The sequence below is a fragment of the Trachypithecus francoisi genome, unplaced genomic scaffold (genome assembly GCF_009764315.1).
Source record: "Trachypithecus francoisi isolate TF-2019V2 unplaced genomic scaffold, Tfra_2.0 Lachesis_group8, whole genome shotgun sequence".
Taxonomy (NCBI): Eukaryota; Metazoa; Chordata; class Mammalia; order Primates; family Cercopithecidae; genus Trachypithecus; species Trachypithecus francoisi.
In genome coordinates, this window is record NW_022681473.1 from 7,049,697 (window position 1) to 7,063,239 (window position 13,543).

Sequence of the window (13,543 nt, forward strand, 5' to 3'; positions counted from 1 at the left end):
AAAACAATGCTTAAAGAGAACAAAAGAAAGCTGGGAGGACCACCTGAATCCAGGAGTTCAAGACCAGCCACTGCCTCTACTATATATATATATATATATATATATATATATAATATATATATATATATTAGCCACGAGTGCTGGTGTGTGCTTGTACTCCCAACTCCACAGGAGGCTGAGGTAGAAGGATGGCTTGAGGCCAGGAGGTTGAGGCTTCAGTAAGCCATGTTCACACCACTGAACTCAGCCTGAATAACAGAATGAGATCCTGTCTCCAAAAAAAAAAAAAAAGAAAAGAAAAGAAAAGAAAAAGAGTTGAACTCACCATAAAACTATAACAATTTCAAAACTTACTATAAAGGTATAGTAATCAAGACTGTGTGGTACTGGTATTTAAGGACAGACATACATAGATTGATAGAACAGAAGGGAGAATGCAGACATAAATTCTTACACTTATGGTCAATTGATTTTCAATAAGCATGCCAAGACCAGGAGCGGTGGCACATGCTTGTAATCCCAGCACTTTGGGAGGCCAAGGCAGGCAGAATACTTGAGATGAGGAGTTCAAGACCAGCTTGGCCAACACGGTGAAACCCCGTCTCTACTAAAAATACAAAAATTAGCTAGGCATGGTGGCACATGCCTATAATCCCAACTACCCGGGAGGATGAGGTAGGAGAATCACTTGAACCCGGGAAGCGGAGGTTGCAGTGAGCTGAGGTCATGCCACTGCACTCCAGCCTGGGTAACAGAGCAAGACACTGTCTCAAAAAAAGAAAAAGGAAAAAAAAAAAAAAACAAAAAAACAAGCATTCAAAGACAATTTAATGGAAAAAGTCTTTTTAAGAAATTGTGCTGGGATAACCAGATATGAACATGTGTCCAAGAATGAAAGTGGACCTCTACCTTACACCACACTCACAAAAATTACTTTGAATGAATGAAAAGCTTAAATGAAGGATCTAAAACTAAACAATTCTTAGAAGGTCATATGTTGTAAATGTCATGACTCTGGATTAGGCAATGGTTTTGAGTTTTTTTCTTTTCTTTTTTTTTTTCTTTTTTTTTTTGAGACAAGGTCTCACTATAGCCCAGTGGCACGATCTTGGCTCACTGCAATCTCCGCCTCCTGGGTTCAAGTGATTCTCCTGCCTCAGCCTCCCGAGTAGCTGGGACTACAGGCTTGTGCCACCACACCTGGCTAATTTTTGTGTTTTTTGGTACAGATGGGGTTTCACCATGTTGGCCAGGCTGGTCTGGAACTCCTGAACTCAAGTGATCCACCCACCTCGGCCTCCTTTCAAAGTACTGGGATTTTTGGGTTTCTTTAAGAGACAGCATCTCACTCTGTTTCCCAGGTGGCAGTATAGTTACACAATCATAGTTCAGTGCAGCCTCAAACTCCTGGGCTCAAGCAATCCTTCCTCAAACTCCCAAGTAGCGAGGACTATAAGCCCCTGCCACCATGCCTGGCTAATTATTTTTTGTGGAGAGGAGGGTCTCACTATGTTGCTCAGGCTGGTCGTGAACTCCTGGCCTGAAGTAATCCTCCATCCTGGGCCTCCCAAAGCACTAGGATCCCAGGAGTGTGGGTGTGTGCCACTGTGTCTGGCCTAGTTAACGGTTTCTTAGATACAGCACCAAAAGTGAAATTTATCTGTGACTTCCTCAAAACTTTCATGCTACAAAAAACACTGTTAAGAAAGTAAAAAGACCTTGGAAGGCTGAGGCAGGCGGATCACAAGGTCAGGAGACCAAGACCACGGTGAAACCCCGTATCTACTAAAAATACAAAAAATTAGCCGGGCGTGGTGGTGGCCGCCTGTAGTCCCAGCTACTCGGGAGGCTGAGGCAGGAGAACGGCGTGAACCTGGGAGGCGGAGCTTGCAGTGAGCTGAGATTACGCCACTGCACTCCAGCCTGGGTGACAGAGCGAGACTCCATCTCAAAAAAAAGAGAAAGTGGCCGGGCGCGGTGGCTCAAGCCTGTAATCCTAGCACTTTGGGAGGCCGAGATGTGCGGATCACGAGGTCAGGAGATCGAGACCATCCTGGTGAACACGGTGAAACCCCGTCTCTACTAAAAATACAAAAACTAGCCGGGCGAGGTGGCGGGCGCCTGTAGTCCCAGCTACTCGGGAGGCTGAGGCAGGAGAATGGCGTAAATCCGGGAGGCGGAGCTTGCAGTGAGCTGAGATCCGGCCACTGCAGTCTAGTCCGGGCGACAGAGCGAGACTCCGCCTCAAAAAAAAAAAAAAAAAAAGAGAAAGTAAAAAGATAATCTACAGAATATGATTTTCTCCCATTTGCAAATCATGTATCTAATAAGGACCCAGTATCTACAATATTTAAAGTAGTATTATAACTCAATAATAAAAAGGACCAAAAAAAAGGACAATTTAAAAATGGGCAAAAGATCTGAATAGCTATTTCTCAAAGATACACTGGTCAATAAGTATATGAAATATTATTAATTAGTTCAACATTAGTCATTAAAGAAATGCAAATCAACACCACAACGAGATACCACTTCATACCTACTAGTTAGATAAGTGCTGGTGAGGAGGTGGAGAAAGTAGAACCCTCATTTGCTGCTGGTGACAATGCAAAATAGCGCAGCAATCCCTATGGAAAACAATCTGGCAGTTTCTCAGATTGTTTAAACATAAAATTGCCATATGATCCAGCAATTTCCACTCCTAGATCTCTATCCAACAGAAGGAAAATATACATCTACACAAAAACTTGCACATAAATGTTGATAGTAACACAATTATAATAACCAAAAGGTAGAAAGCACCCAAAGATCCATCAACTGATGAATGGATAAATAAAATGTAGTATATTCACACAATGGAGTACTGTTTAGCAACAAATGGAATTAATTACTGATAAATGCTACAAGCAAAAACATCATGCTCAGTGAAAAAAGCCAGTCACAAAAGACCACATATTATATGATTCCATTTATATGAAATATCCAGAATAAGTACATTCACAGATATGGAAAGCAGATTAGTGGTTGCCAGGGGCTGGGAGGAAGGGAGATGGGCAATAAATGCAAAACGTGTACTGGGTTTCTTCGGGGTAATGAAAGTGTTCTGAAATTAGACAGTGGTGACTGAAGTTGAGGTGGGTGGATCACCTGAGGTCAGGAGTTTGAGACTAGCCTGGTCAACATGGTGAAACCCTGTCTCTACTAAAAATACAAAAATTAGCTGGGCATGGTGGTGTGTGCCTGTAATCCCAGCTAGTCTACTTAGGAGGCTGAGGCAGGAGAATCGCTGGAACCCGGGAGGCAGAGGCTACAGTGAGCTGAGATCGCGCCACTGCACACCAGCCTGGGCAACGGGGCAAGACTCCATCTCAAGAAAACCAGATTCAGTCACTATATAATAATAATAATACTAATAGTTAAAAAATTGGCAATCTTTTTTTTTTTTTTGAGATGTTGTCTCATCCTGTTGCCCAGGCTGGAGTGCCGTGGCGTGATATTGGCTCACCGAGACCTCTGCCTCCTGAGTTCAAGTGATTCTCATGCTCAGCCTCCCAAATGGCTGGGATACCACGTGTGTGCCACCATACCTGGCTAATTTTTTATTTTATTTTATTTTTTTGAGACTGAGTCTCGTTCTGTTGCTCAGACTGGAGTGCATGGAGTGCAATGGTGCGATCTTGGCTCACTGAAACCTCCGCCTGCCAGGTTCAAGTGATTCTCCTGCCCCAACCTCTGGAGTAGCTGGGACTACAGGCACCAGCCACAATGCTCAGCTAATTTTTGTATTTTTAGTAGAGATGGGGGTTCTACCAAGTTGGCCAGGCTGGTCTCGAACTCCTGACCTCAAGTGATCTATCCACCTTGGCCTCCCAAAGTGCTAGGATTATAGGTGTGAGCCACCATGCCCGGCCTAATTTTTGTATTTTTAGTAGAGATGGTGTTTCACCATGTTGGCCAGGCTGATCTCAAACTCCCAACCTCGGGTGATCCGCCCTCCTCAGCTTCCCAAAGTGCTGGGATTACAGGCGTGAAACACCACGCCCAGCTAAAATAGGCAGTCTGAAAAAGGATAAAAAGTAACGCTGTGTGTGTGTGTATATATGCATATATGTATATGTATATATGTATGTGTGTATATATATGTATGTATTTTCTTTTTTTTAAGACAGAGTTTTGCTTTTGTTGCCCAGGCTGGAGTGAATGGAATGAAATGGTATGATGTCGGCTCACTGTAACATCCGCCTCCCAGGTTCAAGTGATCCTCCCGCCTTAGCCTCCCAAGTAGTTGGGATTACAGGAATGTGTCCCCACGTCTGGCTAATTTTGTATTTTTAGTAGAGGCGGGGTTTCACCATGTTCGTCAGGCTGGTCTCGAACTCCTGACCTCAGGTGATTGACTCAGCCTCCCAAAGTGCTGGGATTACAGGTGTGAGCCACCACACCAGGCTGCAATGTATGTATTTAAGGAAATCAATGTATTTTTATAATATGAGACTAAGGGCTCATGTAGTCCAAGAGAAGGCACTTGTTTAAGAACATTTTTTTAGAAAGCACAATCTTTCTAAACAATTTCCATAGCCATTAAAAAAAAAAAAAAAAGCAGGGACTTTGTTTAATTAACTAGTATAATATGCCAGGAATGCAAAAACAGCTTGATAGTTATGAGAATTTCAGCTCCATCTATAAATATAATTCACCACCAAAACAGATTAAAGGAAAAAAATAACATGATCATCTAGATCTGTGCTGCCCAATATAGTATCACTTCCAAAAAATCTTCCCTACACAGGGTGTGGTGGCTCACACCTGTAATTCCACCTCTTTGGAAGGCGGACGTGGGAGGAATGCTTGAGACCAGTTTGGGCAACATAGCAAGACCCTGTCTTTACACAATATATATATATTTTTAATTAGCTGGGCAAGGTGGCACATGCCTCTTGTCCCCAGCTACTCAGGAGGCTGAGATGGGAGGATCGTTTGATCCCAGGAGTTTAAGGCTGCAGTAAGCTATGATTAGGCCACTGCATTCCAGCCTGGGCAACAGAGTGAGACCCTGTCTCAAAAACAAAAACACTTGCCCCACTAGTAGCCACATGTGGCTACTGGATTTAAATTGATTATGATTAAATACATTTTCAACAAATGATGCTGGCTAGATATCCACATGCAAAACAATGAAGTTAAATCTTACTTTTCTTACACCATATACCAAAAAAACCTTCAAAATGGATCAAATGCTGGGCTCATGTGTGTAATCCCAGAAACTTGGGAGGCTGAGGCAGGAAGACCGCTTGAGTCCAGGAGTTCAAGACCAGCCTGGGCAACGTAGTGAGAAAATTTAAAAATCAGCCAGGAGTGGTGGCATGCCCTGCAGTTACAGCTACATGAAAGGCTGAGGCAGGAGGATCTTTTGAGCCCAGGAAGTACAGGTTGCAATGAGCCATGTTGTAACACTACACTCCAGCCTAGGTGACAGAGCAAGACCCTGTCTCAGAAAAAAAAAATAAACACAAATGGATCAATGATGTAAGAGCTAGAACTACAAAATTTAAGAGCTAAAACTACAACACTCTTTGAAGAAAACAGTAGAAAAAATCTTTATGACATTGCATTGGCAAGAATTTTTTCAGTGATACCCCTTAAGCACAAGCAACAAAGGAAAAACAACAGATAAACTGTATTTCATCAAAATGTAAAATGTTTCTGCAAGGCCAGGCTCATGCCTGTAATCCCAACATTGGGTGGCTGAGGTGAGAAGACCACTTGAGGCCAGGTGTTCAAGACCAGTCTGGGCAACACAGTGAGACTCTGTCTCTACAAAAAATAAAAATTGTATTTTAAACTGGTCAGGTATGGTGGCTCACGCCTGTAATAACAGCACTTTGGGAGGCCAAGGCACAAGGATCACTTGAGGCCAAGAGTTTGAGACCTAGTTTGTATCAAATAGTTTTTCTTGCCTAAGATAATCACACTGTGAGAATTAGGATGAATGATGGATTTATTTTACAGATGAAGAAAGAAACGTAAAGCTGACCCAAGTTAACCTTTTTCGGTAATAGCAGAAAAACAACAAAAAAGCCAATGTGTCTAAAGGGGAAATATATCTAGTGTCACTTCTACTATTACTTTGCTGTCCAACTGTAGGCAGTTTAATAAATCATTTAACCTCTCAGATCTCAACTTTCCCTTGGAAGTAAACAACTTAAGGCCCCATTGTGTTCCAAAATAAAGTCTTCTACACTCTGATTCCAACTCACATCATTTCAATTTCATTCCTATTTACATTATATATTGAAAATTTGCTACATACCAGTCCCTCTGGTTTACCTTGTATTCAAAGACTATCTAATTTCAGACTCAGCCCCGTCTGTCCTGACTAGGAACACTGAGGGAGAGCTGGTGGTGGCGCTGGTAGGTAGCTCTCCTAGGGCTTTCCACATCTTCCTCTCAACTTCTATGTATCACAAATCTCAATCAAACAGATGTGAAAGGCTATTTTTTCAGTATAGCTTGAGCAATCCCCATTCCAAGAGGCACAAAGGAGTCAAAATGTTTGAGTACCTACATGTGCCAGGTACTGTAACAAGCACTATGCATGTATTAATATATTTTAATCCAACATCCCCATGAGATATTAATACCCTCTTTACAAGCAAGGAAAATAAAAGAACTTGCCCAAGTTACAAAGCTAGTAATTGATGTGGCTGGGATCTGAACCCAGGCACTTTGGTTCTAGAGCTGACAGTCCTAACCACTACTCTATATTACAAAAACCCACTTGAGATTTCGACCAGACCAGTCTCTTAAGGCAACTGGAAGAAATTGTCAAGGACAACCTCAGATACAGCTTAAATGGATCTGGCAGAGAGAGAAAAGGTGTAGTGGTGGGACCAGTTAGCAACAAAGAAGAATGTCTTTTAGTCAGAAAACCATGCTTGGGGCCAGGCGCAGTGGCTCACGCCTGTAATCTCAGCACTTTGGGAGGCCGAAGTGGGCGGATCATGAGGTCAGGAGATTGAGACCATCCTGGCTAACATGGTGAAACCCGTCTCTCCTAAAAATACAAAAAAAATTAGCCAGGTGTGGTGGTGGGCGCCTGTAGTCCCAGCTACTCAGGAGGCTTAGGCAGGAGAATGGCGTGAACCCAGGAGGCGGAGCTTGCAGTGAGCAAGATCGTGCCACTGCACTCTAGCCTGGGTGACAGAGTGAGACACCATCTCAAAAAAAAAAAAAAAAAAATTACATGCTTGGTACGATAAAGGATTAGCAAAGATCTTCCCTGGGGTAAGAGATTTCTGATACTTGCTAAGGGACACTACATTTCTAGCTATACCATTGTTTATCTAATATTCTACCATTTCTGGTTTCTCATTCTAGCTTTTCTTTGACAAACTACCGGTCGTTCAGCTATTCTGGCTGAAATGAAAACACTGTTATTTCTAATCAGCATTTTATATCACAAAGTGTTCGAACTCAGTACATTTATTGTGTGTATGCCATGAAAATGTGTTCTCACTTCCTGTATTTGTAGTTATAATTTATTACAGACCTCTAAAAAGATGAAATTGCTGGCCAGGCATGGTGGCTCATGCCTGTAATCCCAGCACTCTGGGAGGCTGAGGCGGGCAGATCACAAGGTCAGGAGTTTGAGACCAGCCTGGCCAGAATGGTGAAATCCTGTCTCTACTAAAAATACAAAAAATTAGCCGGGCATGGTGACGCCCGCCTGTAGTCCCAGTTACTTGGGAGGCTAAGGCAGGAGAACTACTTGAAGCCGGCAGGCAGAGGTTGCAGTGAGCCAAGATCACACCAATGCACTCCAGTCTAGGTGACAGAGCGAGACTCCATCTCAAAAAAAAAAAAAAAAAGATGAAAAGATATTTTCTATCAAATTAATTTGTCATCTCCTATTTTCTCTAAGGAATTAAAAATTCCGATCTTACTCCACCGCCGCTTATGAGTGAAATTTTAATTACAGAAGCCTCTTGCTGGTGATCGTGTAAGAAACCAAGTAACGGCTAGGTGCAGTGGCTCATGCCTGTAATTCCAACACTTTAGGAGGCCAAAATGGGCGGTTCACTTGAGCCCAGGCAATCAAAGCCAGCATGCCTAACATGGTGAAACCCCATCTCTACTAAAAATGCAAAAAATCTGCCAGGCGTGGGGGCAGGTGCCTGTAGTCCCAGCTCTCAGGGGGCTGAGGTGGATATCACCTGAGCCTGGGAAGACAAGGTCGCAGCGAGCCATGATAACGCCACTGCACTTAATTCTAGGCAACAGGAGTGAGAATCCATCCCCCACCGCCAAAAAAAAAAAAAAAAAAGAAAAGAAAGAGAGAGAAAGAGGCTGGGCGCTGTGACTCATGCCTGTAATCACAGAACTTTGGGAGGCCGATGCAGGAGGATCATGCAGTGGGGGTTTGAGAGGAGTTTAAGAATAGCCTGACCAACATGGTGAAACCCCATCTCTACTAAAAATACAAAAATTAGCCTGCCATGGCGGTGCGTGCCTGTAATCCCAGCTACTCAGGAGGCTGAGGCAGGAGAATCGCTTAAACCCGGGAAGCAGAGGTTGCAGTGAGCCAAGATCTCGTCACTGCATTCCAGGCTGGGTGACAGAGTGAGACTCTGTCTCAAAAAAAAAAAAAAGAGTGAGAAAAAAAGAGAGAAAGAGAGATAGAGAAAGAAAAGAAAAGAGAAAAGAAGAGAGAGAAAGAAAAAAGAAACCAAGTGATAGGCTGAACATGGTGGCTCATGCCTATAATCCCAGCACTTTTGGAGGCTGAGGCAGGAGGATCACCTAAGGTCAGGAATTCAAGACCAGCCTGGCCAACATGGTGAAAACCCTTCTCTACTAAAAAAACAAAAATTAGCCAGGCATCGTGGCTCAGGCCTGTAATCCCAGCTACTCAGGAGGCTGAGGCACAGGAATCGCTTGAACCCAGGAGGCAGAGGTTGCAGCGAGCCGAGAGAGCGCCATTGCATTCCAGTCTGGGAAACAAGAGTGAAACTCTGTCTCAAAAAGAAAGAAAGAAAGAAACCAATCTTGTCACTACTAGATTTTCATGTCTCACATTGTGATACCATTTAAAAAAAAATTTAGGGCATTGTTTCGTAAAGTTATATAAAGCCACATGGATTAGGCCAGGAGCAGTGGCTCACATCTGTAATCCCAGCACTTTGGGAGGCCAAGGCAGGTGGATTACGAGGTCAGGAGTTCAAGGCCAGCCTGGCCAAGACGCTGAAACCCCATCTCTACTAAACTAGCCAGGCGCAGTGATAGGCGCCTGTAATCCCAGCTACTCAGGAGGCTGAGGCAAGAGAATCACTTGAACCCCTGCAGCAGGGGTTGCAGTGAGCTGAGATCACACCACTACACTCCAGCCTGTGTGACAGAGTGAGACTCCATCTCAAAAAAAAAAAAAAGTGCCGGGTGCGGTGGCTCAAGCCTGTAATCCCAGCACTTTGGGAGGCCGAGACGGGTGGATCACGAGGTCAAGAGATCGAGACCATCCTGGCTAACATGGTGAAACCCCGTCTCTACTAAAAATACCAAAAAAACTAGCCGGGCGAGGTGGCGGGCGCCTGTAGTCTCAGCTACTCTGGAGGCTGAGGCAGGAGAATGGCGTAAACCCGGGAGGCGGAGCTTGCAGTGAGCTGAGATCTGGCCACTGCACTCCAGCCCGGGCGACAGAGCGAGGCTTCGTCTCAAAAAAAAAAAAAAAAAAAAGAAACTACATGGATTAAATCTGAATCTTTGCAACATATACCAAATCCCCACTTCATAGCCTTAATATGTACTTAAACAAATAAATACATTTTAAAGGAATAAGCAACCTTAGGCTTTCACTCTGCTCCCCCACAACATATGAACGCATACATATCCAAAAAATCAACTGAACTTTAAAATGTTGTTGCTCTCATTTTCTTCTTTGCAATCTTTTGAAAACCCAACACTGCTGCCAGGTCACACAGTGGGCCATATGTGGATAGATGGACACTGCTGTCTATCCCCCAACCCTATGTGTGTCTCTGTGTAAGTGTATATTATAATTCACACAAGACCAGGCTGAATATAGAAAAATAGCCAGACACTCTGTATACAAAAATTAAAATGCAGTCCTAGCACTCAAGAAGATTGCTGGCCAGTAGGGGGCAACAAATATGTAAATAAATTAGAGTATTACAATTTAATGCGCTATGTATTAAGACAAGTAGATACAAATGTTATTGAAGCCCAGGAGGAAGAACAACAAACACAGAGGGCTTGGGGGAAGCTCCATGTAAGAAGCCACATAAGAAAAATGCTGATTCATTCAGCATAACTTCACTGGACATCTACCAAGTTCCAAAGACTATAGATTCAGACTGTGTTGCTCCTCTATAGCAGTGATCTCTTCAAATTTTGGGGGGGTTTATCTTCACCTATTAGATTTATCAGTATCTCCTTATTAATAAGATATATATAAAACATCTTTCTAAAATAAAAGGTTACACAAAGTTTGATAATTTCATTATATCCCATGAGGGATTTTAATTAAAATACCCTAAGGAAGTACAAAAAGAGTTGGAATCACTGCCTTACAATGACTAAGCCTTGGGCCCAAGTTTTTATCTTTTTCCTTTTTCTTTTTTTGAGATGGAGTCTCGCTCTGTCGCCCAGGCTGGAGTGCACTCGCGTAATCTCAGCTCACTGCAAGCCCCGCCTCCCGGGCTTGTGCCATTCTCCTGCCTCAGTCCGCCAAATAGCTGGGACTACAGGCGCCTGCCACCATGCCTGGCTAATTTTTTGTATTTTTAGTAGAGACGGGGTTTCTCCATGTTAGCCAGGATGGTCTTGATCTCCTGACCTCGTGATCCGCCTGCCTTGGCCTCCCAAAGTGCTGAGATTACAGGCATGAGCCACCGCACCCGGCCTATCTTTTGATCTATGTAAAACTTTTTGTCCCTAAATGATAAATGGCCTGAGCACAGAGAATAAGGAAAAACACGTTTACTTTTAACATAACTGCCATATATATTACAAGGAATATATTATGCAGTGATAAATTAACATGGCTGAAAAGCTTGCATTTCTTTTATTGAAAGGTCAGCCTTCAAATACATTCTGGAAAAAGAGCAAATTCTACAGAGATCAACAGTACATAGAACAGTTTCCATACATGAAAAATGTTAGATCACAGTAATTCCAACAACCAGATAGTGTAACCCATAAATAGAAGGCATCATCTACAGAATTTAGCAGGAAGCTTATGCATACCTAAAACTCTTGATTAAAAAAATATATTTAGTCAGAGGACCTTTAAGGGAAAAAAAGAAAGATAGTTGTGAAAAAAGATAGTTGCTCAAGAGAAGATGAATATACAAAAGTAAACCATTCCCTAAAAAGTTCCCCCAAGAACTAGTGTCAAATAGCTACTTATATATAGGATGATCCTAAAATTCCCTAAAAGAGTCAGGATACACTTACCCTGACCACAAACATGCCCTCCACAAAACTAATTGGTCAAGAAATGAGTTAAAAGTGCTAGATCTCTCCCATCACTGTTGCCTGCTTTCCTACGTACCATCAGGTATAATCAACTGTTCAGTGTGCTTGCTGCACATTTAACTATGATATCACAATTTGGCAACAACAATAACAAAATGTGGCTATCAATTCAAGATGAGGATAGGACATCTCAACATCATCTTGAAGAGAAGCAATCTGAGTTTCGATGTTATACCTAAGGCACATTTTTGGTTTTTCCGAAGGTTTTTACTAGAATATGCATATATTTTTCTCCTTGGGTGCTAGCAAAAGTAGTAACTCACAATATTAAACTTTTGTTTTTTGAGGCAGAGTCTCACTCTATTGCCCAGGCTGGAGTGCAATGGAGTGATCGCAGCTCACCGCAACCTCCATCTCCCGGCTTCAAGTGATTCTCCCGCCTCAGCCTCCTGAGTAGCTAGCATTACAGGTGTGCACTACCACACCTGGCTAATTTGTTGTATTTTTAGTAGAGACGAGGTTTCACCATGTTAGCCAGGCTGGTTTCATCAAACTTCTGACCTCAAGTGATCCACCGGCCTCAGCCACCCAAAGTGCTGGCATTACAGGCGTGAACCACCACGCCTGGCCAATATTAAACTTTCTACCAACAAGCAAGCGTTCAGTCAGTTTATCCTCCAAAACAGTCTAGTCAAATCACCAAAGAAACTGAAAGCAGGCAAGTAATGGCATTTGTCAGTGTCCAAGCCAACACACGGTTGTTGTTTTTTTTTGAGACGGAGACTCACTCTGTCGCCCAGGCTAAAGTGCGGTGGCGCGATCTCGGCTCACTGCAACCTCTGCCACCTGGTTCAAGTGATTATCCTGCCTCAGCCTCCCGAATAGCTGGGATTACAGGCATATGCCACCATGCCTGGCTAATTTTTGTTTTTTTAGTAGAGACAAGGATTCACCATATTGGCCAGGCTGGTCTTGATCTCCTGACCTCAGGTGATCCACCTGCCTCAGCCTCCCAAAGTGCTGGGATTACAGGCATGAACTACCGCGCCCAGCCAAGGTTGTATTTCTTTTTTTTTTTTTTTTTTTTTTTGAGGCGGAGTCTCGCTCTGTCGCCCGGACTGGAGTGCAGTGGCCAGATCTCAGCTCACTGCAAGCTCCGCCTCCCGGGTTTACGCCATTCTCCTGCCTCAGCATCCCCAGTAGCTGGGACTACAGGCGCCCGCCACCTCGCCCAGCTAGTTTTTTTGGTATTTTTAGTAGAGACGGGGTTTCACCGTGTTAGCCAGGATGGTCTCGATCTCCTGACCTCGTGATCCGCCCGTCTCCGCCTCCCAAAGTGCTGGGATTACAGGCTTGAGCCACCGCGCCCGGCCAAGGTTGTATTTCTTAAGTAACTATGAAGTAAAAATGTGTAATTCCTCACTCTCCCTCTGTCCCACTATTTCAAATCTTCACTTCCTTTTTATAGCCCCCCAAACAATTTTAAAAATTAGCACTCTTAATATCTGACATTTTAAAATTAGCCTAAGAGCTAAATGAAATCATAACTCAAAGGGAAAATAAAATATTTGCTTTTTCTAATTATTTGCCTCCTAGAGCAGAAAAGAAGGGGATTTTAGAAGGCCTAATCACTAATAAATAATCTAAAAAATTACTTTAAGAGACAGGGTCTCACTATGTTGCTCAGGCTGGAGTGCAGTGGCTATTCACAGGTGTAATCACACTACTGATCAGCACAGGAGTTTGTTTTTTGTTTTGAGATGGAGTCTCGCTTTGTCACCCAGGCTGGAGCACAGTGGCGCGATCTCGGCTCACTGCAACCTTCGCCTCCCAGGTTCAAGAAATTCTCCTGACTCAGCCTTCTGAGTAGCTGGGATTACAGGCGCGCGCTACCACGCCCATCTAATTTTTGTATTTTTAGTAGAGACATGGTCTCGCCACATTGGCCAGACTGGTCTCGATCTCCTGACCTCAAGTGATTCACCTGCCTCGGCCTTCCAAATTACTGGGGTTATAGACATGACCCACTACACCCAGCCCAGCACAGCACAGG

The 13,543-nt window shown here is 43.5% G+C and overlaps 1 protein-coding gene across 3 annotated transcripts in view; it reads right to left on the reverse strand.

Moving 5' to 3' along the window:
- The window catches only part of KDM2A (lysine demethylase 2A), a 152,692-nt gene that overhangs the window by 91,100 nt on the left and 48,049 nt on the right, over window positions 1–13,543 (reverse strand). The gene's annotated exons all lie outside the window — the stretch shown is intronic.